General features: G+C 37.8%; 1 protein-coding gene across 1 annotated transcript in view; it reads left to right on the top strand.

Annotated features, from left to right (window-relative positions):
- Positions 1-13119, top strand: part of SLC39A10 (solute carrier family 39 member 10) — a 139624-nt gene that overhangs the window by 30852 nt on the left and 95653 nt on the right. The gene's annotated exons all lie outside the window — the stretch shown is intronic.

Genomic DNA, 13119 nt, shown 5'->3' on the forward strand with positions numbered 1-13119 from the left:
AGAATAGGAAAAAATGTGAATTAAAGTTACACAATGCTGAGACTATGGAAAGCATTAAAAATTTAAGAATAGAAAGGAGATTTATGTGCCAAGACAGATTAAAGAACCATAATGTGGGAAAGGGTTTTTTATTTTTTAATTTTTTATGCAGGAGAGAGTTGAAGATTCTCAAAAATAATCCAAAATGATTGGGACCCCCCCAAAAAAATGAACTAACATTCATTAGTTCAACTAATACAAATAATGAACCAATATAGACTTTTTTTTAAAGTATATTTGATTCACAATGTTGGTTGATTTCTGCTGTACAGGTGAGTGGCTCAGTTATACATGTATGTGTATATATATATTCTTTTTTCCTATTCTTCTCCATTGTGGTTTATCACAGGATATTGAGTACAGTTTCTGTGCTATACAGTAGGACCTGTGGTTTATCCATTCTCTAACCCCAAAGTCCTACTCCACCCCCACAAACCCCCTCCCTCTTGACAACCACAAGTTTGTTCTCTATGGACATCGTTTTTGACAGGTAATGACTATTCTAAACGTTGTGGAGAACCACAGACGTAAACATGGAGAGGAAACACTTTGGAATAATGAAGAAAACATTTACACTGCGTAGATATACATTATTAAAATTTCAGGAATATCTACTTACTGTTTTAACTAACATGAAAAAAATCAGGAAGACAACATGGAAGAGAGAAATACTGATTTGTTTCTTATACTCTCAGAAATGGACCTAACCAGACATGTTTTTAGTTAGTGGAGATTAAATGATTATTTAAGAGTGGGTTTAGGGTCACAAGCAAATTTATCCTAGAGAATTCTGAAGCAAAAATTCAGCAGTCACAAATCTGAAAGAAAACCTGGATGATTCTACCTGAAGGACAAATGAGCCTCCAATGTTGAAGGAAGTCCTTTTATTCTATTATATAATTTCAAATTCTTATTTACTCTATATTCAGCAAACCGAGAATCCTACCAGTGAAAAGTAAATAACAAAGCACATCACCTTGGAATTCTGCATGTCTTTAACTGAAAAGAATCATTAGCAATACTGCAACTAAAGACCCAGGTACAATTCTTTCAGTAACAAATTCTGACTTAATTTGAAAGTAAATATACTAATTTCAGACTGTAAGTTTCAGAAGGGATAAGGCACTAAGAATTTCAATCTTGTTCAGTGCTTTTCTTCCACAGAGAAAAATTAAAATGAAATGGGGGAGAAAAGTCCTGGAAAGAAAAAGCATTTAGTACATTTTTTAGTTCTTTGGTGTAAAGAACCGGTCATCACAGTGGTATTTTACTAATCATTGGATTCTAGTCTGCTCATTTAGGTTCCATCTTGTATAAGCAGAACATCCCATATTTGTATGTTCTTTTCTTTGAGGTGATTCCACGTTTAGGGTCAGTTATTCTTTGAAAGGATTTGTGCTTGCTTGTTATTCCTGGTATAACAGAAATGTTAGCCAATGTACCTTTAAAGCTTAAAAGACCAGCAAATGTAATTCAATATGTGAGCTTTAAAGTTCTTTTTGTTGGTAATGTTCTTACTTGGCATTTAACCATCCTTTTTACTAGCTTCACTTTTTACTTAAATGGGCACATTTTATTTTTTATGCAGGTATTTGAATCCATAATAACAATCTTGTAGATGCTCACACGTGTGTGTGTGTGTGTGTGCGCGCGTGTGTAACATCTACCTCATGTGCACCTACTTAGAAGTATTCACCTAACACATGGAGGTATTATTCTATGTCACAGTAAAGATGAGTCATCAGCCTTTGCCCTCAAGGGGATTACCATCTATTTTGGCTGATTTAATTTACAATTTATATTCTTTTCATAGGATGAAAGATTAATTGAGTTCTGCATGTATTGAGTAAGGCACCTCTCCTGAGCAGTCAGGAGATAAAAGGATTTTGAAGTCTGATGGACCTGGGCTTGAACCTCAGCTATGCACACTTAGGACTTTTGTTTATTGAAGGTTGAGATTTCCACTTATAAAATGGGGATGCTAATTTTTAGCTTACAGAGGTGTCAAGAACATTGTATAATAATAATGCACATAAAACACCTTAAGATGTGCTTAGTCACTAAGTCATGTGCAACTCTTTGTGACCCCAAAAACCACGAGGCTCCTCTGTTCATGGGATTCCTCAGGCAAGAATACTGGAGTGAGTTGCCATTTCCTCCTCCAGGGTATCTTCCCCATCCAGGAATCTAACCCACATCTCCTTCTTGCATTGGCAGATGGATTCCTTACCACAGAGCCACCTGGGAATCCCATTACCATAGATAAGCCCTACATTTTTAGCCTCCCCCACCCCCATACATGTTATTTAAATGCTCTGTTTGATCACTGTCCACAATTTCCTCCATTAATTTTGGTCCAGGATTTTTATTAATTTTTTTTTTTTTTTTGGTCCAGGATTTTTAAATAATTTCACAAACGCAGCCAGGTTGTAACTGGCTGCACTTTGGGTAGTGAATGAGGCAACAATCCAGTTATTTCAAATTCAAAGACCATATTGGAATGCAACAGCCTGAAACTCAAGAGCCCCACCACAACCCTCACACACCATCACCCCAGTCACAGCCTCCACTGTTAGAAATGGCCTGCCAGGGTTGGAAGTGCCCCCAGGGAGAAGAACAGGAGAAAAGGATTCTGTGCTTCTAAAACTCCTGGGGAAATGTGGCTAAGGAGATATGGATTCGTTTTCCCAGTCTTCTATTTAGAAAAAAAAAAGGGGGGGGGATGCCTGGGGGGCACATAAATTATGTCAATAGAGTTTGACTAGAAATAAATATTGGGCTTCTCACCCTTCTGGTCCCAACATACCAGATCCATTGTGTAGCTTTTCACAGAGGACACAAAGAGAAGTCTCCATTCCTGGACAGCTCTTCTGCCCACAGCTCTCCCTCCTTTCCCGTCTTACTGAACTCTATTGAACCACAGGGAAGTAAACTTAAGGCCAAACTTTAATTGTGTATCTGAAAGCCAGATAGTCAACTTCTTTTTTGTCCTCTCAGTCACTCTTCGTGACGGTCTCCCTCAGAAGAGAATCGAGATACTTGCCATAATGATTGAGAAGACAGAAAGGTGTCCCTAATCAAGACATCCTGAAACTTAACCAAAGTCCTCAAACCCCACTAGTCTAGGGGGAAGACGTTGTCATTCTTTAATTCTCCTCCTTTTACATCCGCCTGCAATGTGGGAGACCTAGGTTCGATCCCTGGGTTGGGAAGATCCCTGAAGGAGGGCGTGGGAACCCACTCCAGTATTCTTGCCTGGAGAACCCCGTGCACAGAGGAGCCTGATGGGTTATAGTCCATGGGGTCACCAGGAGTCAGACACACCTGACAGACACAGCACAGCGCGCAGCAGGAAAGAACTGTGAAGTCCTGGGGTATTGGGGGGTACTGCAGAAAGTTGTAGTGAGAATCACTGTGGTTGTCAAGTCCAGACACTTTTGGGCTTCCCTGGCGGCTCAGATGGTAAAGAATCTGCCTGCAATGCAGGAGATCTAGGTTCAGTCCTGGGTGGGAAGATCCCCTGGAGAAGGAAATGGAAACCCAGGAACACTCAGTATTCTTGCCTGGAAAATCCCATGGACAGAGGAGCTTGATGGGCTATAGTCCATGGGGTGGCGAAGAGTCGTTTACGATGGAGCCACTGACACACACACAATGATTTAGGGAATGTTAAGAAAGAAAATTCCATGGATGGAGGAGCCTTGTAGGCTATAGTGCATGGGGTCACAAAGAGTCGGACACGACTGAGTGACTTCACTTTCAGTTTCAAAAAGGAAAACCCTGGGTGAAAGGAAATTTTTATATATTTTTCAAAATGAGACTATCTTTCACTTTCGTTGAATCTGTTGGTATTTTGGTGGAGGCTTTCTAGCTTGTTTTTCCTTTCAGCATTGTGAATTTTCTTTAAATTTCATTTAAGAAAATTTAAATGCAAATAACATACATAAAGTGTACAAATCTTAAATGTATAACTCAGTGAATTTTTATACATTGCTGTATCTGGATACTTCAAGCAAAACAGGACCTTAGGATGTTTTTATCACTCATGGAAGTCTCCCTGAGTCACTTCCCAATCAATAACCCCTCCATGATAAACATTCTTTGAACTTCTAAATTTTGCCTGATTTTGAATTTCCTAGGAATGAAACCACAACTGTACTTTCTTGGTATATGGTTTATTTTGAGCAAAATTAAGTCAATGAGGTTCATACATATTGTTTTATGTATCAATAAGTTGTTCTTTTGCTTTATAGTATTCCATTATGTGAATATACAATTTACTCTTCCCTGTTGATGAACATTTGTGTTGTTTCCTTTATTTGACTGTTTTTAGTAAAGTTGCCTTGAGCAACTCCACTATGGATTCTTAATTTTCTCCAGGCCCCTTCTCTGTAGGATAGTGTTGAGTAGAATTGTGGAGAGGATTTACAGGCACCAGTTACTCTTGTTCCAGGTTTATTCTTTGGGTTACTTTGGTACCAGAATTCAAATTAAAAAGAAAAAAAAAATAGGGAGGGAGGGAGGAAGAAAGAAAGAAAAGGAGGAAGGAAGGAAATGTGTAGGCATGTCAGTATAAAACTTAAACTCATAATTCCCACTTTATAGAGGTATTTGATCATCTTAATTTGCAGTGGCTAAATAAGTAATGCTTACATGATTACAGACATCTTTACCTCACTCTTGGAAATAATCCATGCCCTCTGGAAATGATTTAAAGAGCTTTGACATATCCCTTTAAGATGTGATAAAGTCACAGTGTCAAGTGCAATTTCCAGAGCCAGGGTCACTAAGTTTAGATGACTTTGAGTATTTTTCCTAAAAGGTTTTTGTATATTTTTTAACTGCAAGAAGAGTCCAAACATTTAAACCAACAAAATCCCAGGGAGACTGTGAAAAACAGTGAAATGTAGTTAGTCACTCTTTTATGAAGATTTAGTGCTGACTTTTTATCTTTTGATTCCTTATTCCACTTCCCCCCAGATATTTCCACTTTTCTTGTTGCTTAATCTTGCTTCCTCAAATGTGAAAAGTCATCAGATGTTCAACTTGGTTCCTTTGAGCCCTAGAATCTACTACATTAATAAGTTATCTAAACAATTACCTAAACACCATCCTTTTTTAAATTTTATATATAGATCATCTTAGAAACTGGTCAGTTAATCAGTGCATGGTAATTAGCAAATTAATTTTCAACAGTTTTTTCTTATTACAGAGAATTTCCTATCATTAAGGATAGTTTTTAATTGTGTCTTCATTTGGGGAATGTTGGCTTATTTTTAATCATATTCTTGTTCAGTTATGAGGAAATATACATATCCTACGTAACATCATCGCTCAGTGTTTGAAATCAGATTATAGTCATTTTCAGTGAAGTTCATGCCAAATGAAGCTTGAGAGTTTTCATGAGAAATTGAATTATATTAAGCCATAGAACCTCTTAAGAGAGCTACTTGGTACTGTAGAATAAATTGTAAATGATATGAAAACAGTGACAAATGGCTGTGCAAACATGGCAAGCCAAATTCTGGACACCAAATCTTTAATCAAAAAGAGTTAATCTTAAAAAAAAGACAAAAACAAAACAACAACAAGAAAAACTTGTTAATCTCAGGGTTTAGCAATCATGGGAAAAAGTTTAAAATGTGCTTAGAATTGGCCTATGACATTGGCCACCAGTATGTAAGGCTGGATGAGTGAAACTGAGTGCTTTGCCTCACCTTTGGAAACAGTCTTATTTAAAGACAGAATGGAAAGTATACAGGCCAAAGTTAAGAGAGAAGTATTTGGGTGAAAGGCAATGGACTTAGAACTGCCTTAGATAAATATGTAAAAAGCTTGGCAATTTTTGCATTGCTTCGAAGGGCATTTTTGAGTCTCCTGTGTCTTCTTTAAAAACCACAATAGCAAAAAAAAAAAAAAAAAACACACACACATTAGCAGAACTCTTTCCATTTTGGAAAGAGTTCTCTGTCCTAAGTGACACAGCAAGGCCAGCTTTCAGGCTTCCCTTTGTATTAAGCTGTCAGGAAATAGTCCTTTGTTAGTTCTGTAGTTCTGGATCCAAAAAGGCTGAAGTGATAAAAATATAAATTGTGATTCTATTAAAAAAAAAAAACTTTGGTGAGAGAGCTGGTTTTAAATTCCTGTGATAGTGTTCAGCTTGTTCAAGTTTCCCATTCAACATTTACAATCGACTCAGTGTTAAGGAGGAAAAACCTGTTGATACAGCTCCTTTAAGAGCTATGGGTTTCAAAACCACCCTGCAGATAGCAGACATTCCTGTGGTGGGAGGCCGAAGGCAAAACGGAAGCCTTCCCGGTTCATTCAAAGAAGGAGAAAGAAACTGAACTTACCTCCCAACAGGTGAGGTTAAGCATGCCCTGTAAGTGGATTCATTTGTTCTTTACAGTGAAGTTCCATTCACAGGGGCTTTGAGGAGTGTGCTTTCTCACCCAATACCCTTCTGTTCTGCTACCGCACTCGGCAGCCCCCAGCTCACTGCTGGGAAGATGTTTATTCCTTCTTCAGAGATGCCTTTCTTCTGCCTTAATGATAGTACTTTTTTCTCTTTCTATTTAGCTCAGAAGGAGAATTTTTTTCCCCCTTTTCCTTCTGTTTTTAGTGACTTGTCTGATACATTACATTCTTTCTCTCTCTCTTTTTTGGCTTTTTTGTTACTATGCTCAGTGCACATCTTAAAAACAAATGAGTTCAGTATCAAAATAATACAAAATAAATGCATGCTCTTAAAATAATAATGGGTTCGATCCCTGAGTTGGAAAAATTCCCTGGAGAAGGGAATGGCGACCCACTCCAGTATTCTTGCCTGGAGAATTCCATGGACAGAGGAGCCTGGTGGACTATTGTCCATGGGGCTGCAAAGAGACGGACACGACTGAGCGACTAACACTTAAAATAATAAAGGGATAATATAACTGTTCTCAGTGATTATATTCTTTGAGCATTTAAAGTTTTGAAAGTGCTGAGAAATTTCTTAAAAAAAAAACAACTGGAAAACTTCTAACAGAAACTCATTTCGTAAGCTTTTTATTTTTGTTCTTATGAATTGTTTATAAAAATACCTACTGTTTCAGAAATATGCATGTTTTAGCATAGTGGAGGTTCAATAGATTAAGGCTTTGACTGATTTTTCATTTGCAGTTACTCTGTACATTTATCTATGGAGTGACTTTTATATATTTCAGCAGAGGTAGATAAAAATGTTACACAATGCAACAACTTAAAAAAAAATAAAAGAATAATGTAAGAATTGCTGAGGGACTTTCCTGATAATCCAGTGGTTAAGATGCAGTGCTCCCAACACAGGGGGCGCAGGTTTGATCTCTGGTCAAGGAACTAAGAAAGGAAGGAACAGTGCTCCGTCTTGTCTGACTCTGCAACCCTGTGAACGCTAGCCTGTCAGGCTCCTCTGTCCTTGGGATCTCCCAGGCAAGAATACTGGAGTGGGTTGCCATTTCCTTCTCCAGAGGATCTTCCCGCCACAGGGACTGAACCATTATCTCTCTTGTGTCTCCTACACTGACAGGCAGATTCTTTACCACTGGGTCACCTGGGAAACCCCAGGGTACTAAAATCCCACAGAAGAAAAAAAGAAAAAAAGAGTTGCTGATATTATTCTTTGAAAGTCATGTCCTTCCACGGCTGATTCATGTCAGTGTATGGCAAAAACCACTACAATATTGTAAAGTAATTGGCCTCCAACTAATAAAAATAAATGGAAAAAAAAAAAGAAAGTCATGTCTTAGTATTGCTGTTTAAAATTTTAAAACTGTTGTGAAACTCCGCAGCACAATTGAGACCTGAGGTGTGTGGTAACCAGTTCTGAGTTACCCCCCAGTCTCAGTGGTTCTTGATGTTCAAAGACAGGCTCCTAAGCTGCTCACATCAGCTGGAGCCATGGGCTGATCTGACTCATTCACACTTTTATCTTCTGAGATCATTCATTTTAGGAACAGTGACATCAGTTTTCCAGGAGGCCGGCTGACTAGGATTACCACCAAAGGAATGAAATTAAAGGACTTGGAATAGCACTTGATTCATAGTAGGAGCTTGATAAGCATTTGTTGGGTAAAAGTTTTCAACTTTCTTTTATGCCAGTTATATTCCTAACCAGATCATGAGGGAGTGAGTTTTCTTTTTTGTTTGTATTGCAGTTATAAGCCTTGCTTAAAAAATATGGTGACTTGACATTATTCAAATTAAGTAAATAAATTTTACTCTAGCATCCCAAGCCCTCCAAACCTCCCTCGCTTTATTTTCATCTTATCTTTAAAATTTTGCTTCAGGAAGATGGGGAAGGAAAGTTGCTGAGCTGGTGGTACTCCAAAATCCTGCCCACCTAAATGAAAGCAGAGTTTCATATTGAACTTTGTCGAGCACACAGTGCTGTTGGCTGGGATGGGTTAACTGCTCAAAAAAAAATTTAAGTAACTACCAAAAATCGACATTAAAAAACTTCTGCCTTAGGATAATATAAGCCTTAGACAAACCCTGCTAATTCACTATCCCCTCTCTAGCAACTTGGTAGGATCCAGTCACCTTTTGACGGCTTCTACCTGATCTCAGTTATTTGCGTTGTTGCCAGCAGTAACAGTATAATTGGCAAAATTAGAACGTTGACAACTAGAACATGCATGCCCTCTGGGAAATGCTGATACTACTTAATGAATGGTCATTCCCTTGGAAAAGGACAAATTTGTTTACAGCAGAGCTTCTTGAACTTGCCAGAGTGTACCAGAAGCACTGGAGGTATCTTCACAATTCGGATTCGGATTCTGTAAATGCAGGGTGAGGCTGGAATTCTGCATTCTTAACGAGTCACTGGTAATGAGACCTGTCCTGGTCCACATTATTGTTACCTGGGCAGTTTCTTAAAACTGCCGATGACTGGGTTCCTTCTCCATTTTTATCCTCCTATCCCCTTCCTTACCCCTGGTGAATTGACCTGCATTATGGTCTTAGCATAAGGATTTTTATTTTTAATCTCCCAAGTGGTGCTAGTATCCAGCCAAGCTAGTATACCTCTAGATCTTGTTTTTAATCAGTTTCCACTGACATGCTTCTACTCATGTTTCAGAAACACTGACATGTTTCTACTCACTGACATGCTTCAGCTGCCTGACCCCAGTACATATTTGATTTTCTGCATTAAATAGCCCGCCCTTTCTTGCAGAAATCACATGGGTTTTTCTAAACCCCTTTGCAAATATTACTGCATTTTTCAGATATATAACATGTTAAAAAAAATTCTTCTTGCAATCACCTTGCTCTAAGTCTCATATAACTAAATTTGGAGCTCCTAAGGCAATGACTGCTTTCTGCTTTATAATTATATGGGTGTTTATCCACCTCCCTAGTTGATAAGCTACCTAAAGGCAGACATTGTCTCACTGCTTTTATCTTTCCCTGTGGTTTCCTAAGCAGGACCCCTCCACCCTCATCCCCACACAGTGCCTTGAGCACATATGTCTTCACTCAACAAACATTCATGAGCTGATGCGCCAAGCAGCCCGGGCTTTGGTGAGACAAACCGAAGCCGATGCATTCCTCCCTGCTTCTAGAGCTTCACAGTCAAATGAGGAAGACAGATATCCACAAGTAATTGGCAAAAACTAACATAAAGTTCAACTGAGACTTGAGGGACTCTGAACTTTTCCAGATTAGAAAGAATGTCTTTTGGAGGAAGTGATTAAGGCCTGACACATGTCCAAGTGGAGGTAGGGAATGAGAGTAAATAACATTTCAGAGAGAGAAAATTAGCATTTCTTTGATTTTTTTAAGTAAATTACATTTTTTTCAACTGAAAAATCTTACTACCCCTATCCTCTGCCCACTCAAGTCCCCAGAGAGGTACCAACTATTATTAGTGTCCAGTGAATCTTTTCAGAGTCTTCTCCTTAAGCATGTTCAAACAAATGTACATTAAGCACTATGTTTTCACCTCTGAACCATGCTTTTTCCCCCTTAATAATTTTTTCTGTATTTCTTCTCGTTTTGGTACAGAGAGAGCTTCTTTAGTTTTCATAAGAAAACACTTGTCTTTAAACTGAACATTATTATATTGTGTGCATGTGTTAAGTATATCCCCAATAGTTGTGTTGCTTGCAACATTTTATTATTGCAAACAATGCCACAGTGAATAACCTCATAATCTAGATATTTTTCACATAGGAAAGTTTATCTATAAGATCATTGATTCAAAGAGAAATTGTCAATTCATGAGCATATGCATATGTGATTTTGAGAGATATTGTTAGATTGCATTCCATGAGTATTGTATCATTGTATATTCTTACCAGAAATATATGACCTCTTTTTCCCTACCACCTCTAGATAACATATTAGTATGTTTGATAACATGTGGATACTAACATATGTTATCAAACATACTAATCATATCATTAGTATGATCATTAGTATGTTATCAAACTTTCCAATGTTTTTCAGACCTAACAGGTAAAAGTGATATCATAATAGTTTTAATTTGAATTTCTTTCATAAGTGAAGTTGAACAGCTTATGTTTAAAAGACATTTATCTATATTTTTCTGTAAACTTGTTTTCTTATTGCTTATCATTTTTACGTTCAGTTGTTTAGTAATTTTCCTACTGACTTTTAAAGGCTCGTCATATTTTCACTTTTTGAATGTAAACACTGATCTCTATTGGTCTTTTGCATTTGTTTACAGTGTTGTGCATTTTTGTTAGTTGCTTGTTTGTTTGTTTTTACCTTGTTGGATTTCATTTGGGAGAAATACAGGAGGAAGAGAAGTGGCAAAAGAGGGGGCTGAAAAGGCAGGAGATTCATATTAAATAAAGGAGACAGTGTGATTTTTTAAGGAAAAAAATGACTTGATAAACATTTTGAGAAAAGAGGGAATGACAGATTGGAAGAGAGAAGTCAAAAACTATCGTAGTCTAACCCGGAGATGTTGAATACCTGAACTTGGGTAGCAGAGTGAAATAGAAAGGAAGGGCCATATTTAAGAGATAAACTCAGCAGAACTTGGAAACCAGTTAGTTGTACATAATGACAGAGAAGATAGGAAAAAAAATCTATTTGTCCCTCAACCTTGGGCAACCTTGTAGTGGTGCTGAGACCTAGTCAGAGAACTTAAGAGGAGGAACATATTTAGGAAGGAAAAGACAATAAAAAGAGTGAGTTCCCCTGATGACTCAGATGGTAAAGTGTCTGCTTACAATGCAGGAGACCCACGTTCAATCTCAGGGTTGGGAAAATCTCCTGTAGAAGCAAATGACAAACCTCTCCGATATTCTTGCCTGGAAAATCCCATGGACAGAAGAACCTGGTAGGCTATAGTCCATGTGGTCGCAAATAGCTGGACACGAATGAGCGACTTCACTTTCACTTTGATTTTAAGCTTTTAGATATCAGTACTATATTTGAGAGGCTTCTTGGGTGGCTCAGTGGTAAAGAATCTGCCTGCCAATGCAGGAGACGTGGGTTCCATCCCTCGATTGGGAAGATCCCCTGGAGGAGGAAATAACAACTCACTACAGTATTCTTGCCTGGGAAATCCCATGGACAGAAGTAACCCAGTGGGCTGCAGTTCATGGGGTCGCAAGAGTTGGAAATGTCTTAGTGACTAAACAACACTATATTTGAACTCTTTGCATTTACCTGCCACTGGGCAAAGACTATGATGTATTTAGTAATAAATATAAAATTTAATGTTGATTCATACAAGGTAATTACTTGAGGAAAGAAATTACATATAGAGATGTTAGAGAATGACCAATTAGGTCTTTGAATTCCCAGAATAAAAGATGACAGCCTCTGAAATTGTGGGGAAAGATAGACTTGCCAATAGAGCATGTAATAATAAGAACAACAAAAGCTGATACAAGTCTACATAAACTATAACAGGAAGCATGAGACAATCTTAACAATAATAATTTAGGCTTAGTTCCACTTGCCAGTCCCAGCATATTATATCTGAGTTTAGGCTCCAGGATTTTAGGCACTAAAATCCTGGTGAACATTCAAAGAGCAAGAAAGATAATTAAAAGGTTAGAAATAATACCTGAGGCATGAAATGGACCTGAGTTGGCTTGCAGAAGAGGAGAACAAATGGTGACTCTATTCACAACAGAGGAAGCCACTGAAGAAATAAGTATTTGCCCAGAGTTCAGAAAAGGAGTAAATTGTAAATTGATATGCATGAGATGATGAGGCAAAACTTTCTGAGATGAAGGTTAAGTATTAGATGACAGTTACATTTAGTAATACAAGTTATCTGGAGGTTGTGAAATCTTCTGTCTATGAGTCTTTAAAACATGGAGAGATACATGGCAAATCCTCTATTTAGCAAATAACTCTGTACTTAAGAATCCAGTTCCTGATCCTGTCAGCAAAAATCCAGCACAGATCTTGTGCAAGTTGCTGCCGTAAGATCTCTAATCTAGAAGGTCATCTCCACCATCAGGGCCCCTTCAAGAGCCATTTATCCATTCTGTGATATTTTTAAATGATACACTTGAGACATTATTTTGCATGCTAAGAATGGGCAAAGAGTGAACAAAAGAGAAGAAAGAATGTATCCAAAGCTGATAAAGTATGGCCCTGTATCAAGTACTGAGCAACTAGCTGCTCACCTCTAAAACCCACTTTCTTTTTTTTATTTTTTATTTTTATTTATTTATTTTTCATTTATTTATATTAGTTGGCGGCTAATTACTTTACAGTATTGTAGTGGTTTTTGCCATACATTGATATGAATCAGCCATGGATTTACATGTGTTCCCCATCCTGAACCTCCCTCCCACCTCCCTCCCCATCTCATCCCTCTGGGTCATCCTAGTGTACCAGCCCTGAGCACTTGTCATACATCAAACCTGGACTGGCGATCTGTTTCACAATTGATAATATACATGTTTCAATGCTATTCTCTCAGATCATCCCCCCCTCACCTTCTCCCACAGAGTTCAAAAGTCTGTTCTATACATCTGTGATTCTTTTTCTGTCTTGCATATGGGGTTATCATTACCATCTTTCTAAATTCCATATATATGCATTAGTATACAGTATTGGTGTTTTTCT

This window comes from Odocoileus virginianus, chromosome 30 (assembly GCF_023699985.2).
Source record: "Odocoileus virginianus isolate 20LAN1187 ecotype Illinois chromosome 30, Ovbor_1.2, whole genome shotgun sequence".
Classification (NCBI taxonomy): Eukaryota; Metazoa; Chordata; class Mammalia; order Artiodactyla; family Cervidae; genus Odocoileus; species Odocoileus virginianus.